Here is a 5,756-nt window from a genome sequence, read left to right on the forward strand (position 1 = left end):
AAGCGAAAATTAGTCAGGAGGTAAAATTCATATTGAATATTAATATTTAAGCAGAAAAGAAGATCCTAGATGGCAGACTAAAGACAAAGCAATATTAGAGCATTATATGTTCAATAATAATTAAGAAACTTTAATTGAAAAATTGAGCTAGAATGTTCACATCAGGAAAAGGCAAGCAATCAGAGTCTACCACCAACAAAGAAACATCATAATGTATATCTCAGAAAAAGGAACCAAGTTCCTTATCCTTGATGTCAATGATACACATAACCCCCCTTACAAACACACACACACACACACACACACACACACACAGACACGAATTATGCAACAGCTCAAGCTACTCACATCCATTCAACATGAGTCAAAGGTCTTCTTGTAATACTTGAAACTTTAAATTTTGAAGTCTTACTCTGAAAACATTACAGGAAGGAATAGGAGAAACCCTAGGTCTCCTTGGCACAGGCCGAAATTTTCTTAAAAGAGACCCAGAAATACAAAAAATCAAAGACAAATGGGACAAGTGGGATTTCATGAAATTGCAGAGCTTCTGCATGGCAAAGGACATAGCTAGCCAGATCACTATAAAGCCCTTGGATTGGGAGAAGATCTGCACTAGCCATACAACGGATAAGGGTCTCATATCTAAAATATACCTGGAACTCAAAAAATTAAATCCCTCAACAACAAATCTTCAGACAAACAACTGCCCATTAAATAAGTGGGCTAAAGACTTAAAGAGAAACTTCACTGAAGGGGAAAGAAGGATGGCAAATAAACACATGAAGTAATACTCAACCTCTCTAGCCATAAAAGAATTGCAAATAAAAACAACATTGAGGTACCACCTTACCCAATTAGAATGGCTTTAATCAAATACTCTAATAACAACAGATGCCAGAGGGGATGTGGACAGAAGGAAACCTTACTGCATTGTTGGTGGGAGTGTAAACTTGTTCAACCACTTTGGAAAGCAGTATGGAGGTTCATCAAAAGACTCCACATAGAGCTCCCCTATGACCCAGCAATCCCACTTTTGGGCATTTACCCACATGATCACAAACAAGATCATAGTAAAGCTATCAGCACACCTATGCTTATTGTAGAATTATTTACCATAGCTATGATATGGAACCAACCCAGATGCCCCTCAGTAGATGAATGGATCAAGAAAATGTGGTATATATACACAATGGAATTCTATGCCTCCATCAGAAAGAATGACATTGCATCATTTGTTAGGAAATGGAAAGACTTGGAAAAATTATATTAAGTGAAGTAAGCCAGACCCAAAGAAACATAGGTCCCATGGCTTCCCTTATTTGCAATAACTAGTATATGTCTGAGGCAAGCAAAAAAGTTCAGATAAATGGTGCTAGGGAAATGAACCCCAAGATATGTATTCAATTTTTTTATTTTATGCAGTTATTTCTAACATATTTTTAAGATGATATCTATATTGCTTTTTATGTCTCTCTGCCTGCTTTCACTGTATTTGATGTTGGTACAATTTGGGTAGGGGAAGGGCATAAACAAATCGTTTAACTAGGGGTACAGGTGGACACATTGCAACAATGAGATATTCAAGTCATTATGTCGAAAAATGCACTTTACAACTTTGGTGGAGGGAGGAGGGGTTTGGCCATCTACTTTCCAGCTGATCTATAGGTATAGAAGCAAAATGTAATACAAAGCAATACAAACCAGTTCTTACTATAAATAATTTTTCTCTGAACATCTTAAAAATCAATTCTGACAACATGCAATAAAAAAATCCCCAAGTTAAAACATTCTTCTAGACAAATTGAAGAAATACTGAGAACAAGTACTTTAATAATAATTTCAGAGAGCTTGAACTCAGGGCCTGGGTTCTGTCTCTGACATTTATTACTAAAGACTAGTGCTGCCACTTTGAACCACAGTGCCACAGTAAAGTCTCACCAATTTTCCTCTCCATACTGGCTTTGAACTATGATATAGATGTTTCAGCTCTCTGCGTAGCTAGGATTATAGGCATGAGCCCTTGCACCTGTCTAGAATAATTGCTTACCTGGGACAGAGGCCAGTTAGTATTAAATGTCATTCATGTTTAACTTTGTAAAATAAAGTTAACTGAAATGCCTTCCACTAGAAATAAGGAATTAAATGTGTAGATGTGTTACAAAGTTCTTACCAAAAGATACATATTTTCCTTGCTTTGTTTTTCTTCCAAAATTGTTTGCTTTCCCGAATCATACCTTATCTTTCCTTGCTGATTTCTTTAGTTTATTTCATACATGCCCACAGCTCCTTCAACTATCATTTCTTATGTGAAGACTTTGCAAATATCTATTTTCAGTCCAAACTCCTTGTATGCACCTCTCATCCATATATTCAACTGACATAAAAACTAGTGAAACAGTAGTCATCTCTTACCATTACTGGATATTAAAGTGTAAGTAAAATTTAAGAAAATAAAGAATAACATAAATAAATATAACATGATTTTAATAGTAATGCTAAACATAAATAAAACGTTGATTATTTTCTGGAGCAATTTAATAAAAACCTCAAGGAAAAGAAATCAACTTTTTTGAGTGCTGATATTATGGTTTAAACTTAGGACCTTACCTTGTCACTTAGGCTTTTTCCCTCAAAGTCTGTGCTCTGTATTTGAATGACAGCTCCCCTTCCAACTTTATTTGGGGGATTATATAGAGGTAAGAATCGCATGTAATAAAAAACATTTGGGTCCCTATCTTGGGGTTCATTTCACATAACATCCTCTTATATGGTACCATGTACAAGTTACTCCAAGTAAGATTAACCATGGGACCTGTGGTTATTTGAGCCTGGCTTAATCACTTAATATAATTGTTTCTGCGTCTTTCCCTTTCCTAGCAAATTGGGAGATGCCATTTTCTCTGATTGGAGGCATAGAATTCCAGTGTGTGTGTGTGTTTGTGTGTGTGTGTGTGTGTGTGTGTGTGTGTGTGTGTGTGTGTGTGTGTGTGTTGTGTGTGTGTGTATCACATTTTCTTGATCCATTCATCTACTGAGGGGCATCTGGGTTGGTTCCATATCTTAGCTATGGTAAATAATGCTGCAATAAACATAGTTGTACCGGTAGCTTAGTATGGTCTTGTTTGTGATCATTTGGGTAAATGCCCAAAAATGGGGACTGCTGGATCATAGGGTGGCTCTAAGTGAGGTCTTAGAAAACTTTATATCAAGTGAAGTAAGCCAAAACCAAAGAAACATTGGTCCTATGGTTTTCCTTATTTGCAATAACTATTATATGTCTGGGACAAGCATAAAATTTCAAAAGCTATGTCCATATGACCAGATAAGATGCTGTTAAGCGAAATGAACCCCAAGATAGGATTTATAATCTACCAAGTGTTTTTTTTCTTTTTATGTTCCTCCCCCATGGTTTAATCTTTGTTTTCACTGTATTTAGTGTCAGTGCCCTGCATCTTGTATACACCCTTCTCTAGCTTGGGGAGGGGAAGGGAGAAAACAAAATAGATAAATAGTGATACAAGCTGACGCATTGTAACAATGAGATGCACAAGACACTATGTTGAAAAAGTATCTTTACAATATGGGTGGGGAAGAGGGGTAGGGAGTAGAGGGGAGTGTATTTGTGGAGGTGGGAGGGAAGGGGAGGGGAAAAACAAAGGAGGAGGTAACAATGCTTGATAGAAAATGTACTCATTAACTTGCCCATGTAACTATAACCCCTCTACACAGCATTTTTACAATGAAAACCTCTTTTAAAAAATAGAAGGTGTGCTGGGAATCGGTGGCTCACGCCTGTAATCCTAGCTACTCAGGATGCTGAGATCTGAGGATCACGGTTCAAAGACAGTCCAAGAAAAAAAGTCTGTGAGACTCTTATCTCCAATTAAACCACTATAAAACCGATGCTAGTGCTGTGGCTCAAGCGGTAGAGCACTCCCCTTGAGCTGAAGAGTGCAGGGACAATGCTCGAGCCCAGAGTTCAAGCCCCGCGACCGACACACACACACACACACACACACACACACACACACACACAAAACAAAAGGTGTCATGTACACCATGTATAGTAGCCCCATCTGTAATCTCAGCTGATTGGGAAGCAGAAATGACAAGGATCTTTGTCTCAGGCCAGGCCAAAGAAATAACTTCCAAGACAGCCATCTCAACAAATGAGCTGGCCATAGTAGTTCACATCTGTAATCCTAGCTAATTGTGTGGGAGACATAAGAAGCAATCTAAGATCATTCAGTCAATCTAAGATCAGACCCGGGCAAAAAGTTCAAGACCTCAAGTAAATAAAATGGACCAGAAGTATGGCAAAAGTAATTGAACTGCTTGTTGCTATACAACTAAAGTCCTATCTAGCAAGCAGAGAACACCTGAATAGAACCCTAGTAATACTCCTCTCTTCCACCAAAAAGCCTAAATAACTTTGCCCTATTTGAACATCTAATTTCAAGGCCACTGACAGATCAGAGATGGTGATACTATCTTAAAAATTGGGTATTCAAAAGAGACAAAGTTCTTTAGGTTTTGAAAAAGTTGAAAAGGTAGGAAAATCCATGCGATGTTTGTTAGCTCTGTAATTCTAGAAAACATAAAATGTACTCAAGTATTTAATATATATCCATATGTGTGCATATATTCATGTTTGTATATATATATGTGTGTGTGTATATATATAATCATATATATATATATATATATATATATATACATACATATATATGTATGGTTCATCTCTTTTCTGTGTAGCAAATGGTTCAAATGAATCTGTACAATCACTCCTCAAAGGCATGAATAGACAAAGAGAATGAGCAGAGAACTCATACTCAGGAATCTATGGTTAGCCCATAACCTGAAAATCTTTTACAGCAGTTTGCATGTGTCAGTTACTGCAGTACAGGGACAATACAATGGCAATGAGATACCAGGCAGATGAAATGAGAAATGAGAGGTACAAATGGTACAATATTCTTCTGATGGGTAAGTAGAATTTCCAGTGTGTGCGTGTGTGTGTGTGTGTGTGTGTGTGTGTGTGTGTGTGTGTGTATGAGTGTGTGGGGGGGGTGTATTACATTTACTTGGTTCATTTCTCTCCTGAGGAGTATTTGGACTGATTCTGTAAGCATGGTTGTGCTGAAAACGTTACTATATCCTGGTTTGCATTCTTTCGGGTAAATGCCCAGGAGTAGAATTGCTGGATCATATGGAAGTGGGTAGTCAATAGAGGAGTGAAGTGGGAAAAGGTAGAAGATTGAATAGGAGAAAAGGGGGAAAATGCAGAGAGGAATCCAGTAAATATCCTACAAAATTAAGAAGAGTGAAGGAAGAGCTGTATAGGGGAGGGATGGATGAGAATGTTGAAAGGGTTGACATTGATCAAGGTATAACGCATAAACTGCTTCATTTAATGATAACTGCTTTGCTACTTAAAATAATAATAAAAAAAACATGTACCTAAAATGTTATGCAATTAGAAGCAAAGCATGAGAATCTGCTCAGATAATCTGTAGGGTCAATAAATCTTTTTGATTAGGATAAGTTTTAGAACAACACTAATGATACATATCATTTGAAGAAAATTTAATGATTTCCAGCTATTTAAAATAATCACTTTTGAAGATATAGCTCAAGTGGCAGAGTGCTACTTAGTGAGCAAAGCTGTCAGATAATGAATTCAAGTCTCAATCTCGAACACAAGTAAAAACAATAAGTATAATTTGGGCACTTTTCTTGGCATTAGTAGCTCA

This window comes from Dipodomys spectabilis, unplaced genomic scaffold, assembly GCF_019054845.1.
Source record: "Dipodomys spectabilis isolate Male_0828 unplaced genomic scaffold, ASM1905484v1 ptg000426l, whole genome shotgun sequence".
NCBI classification, from domain to species: Eukaryota; Metazoa; Chordata; class Mammalia; order Rodentia; family Heteromyidae; genus Dipodomys; species Dipodomys spectabilis.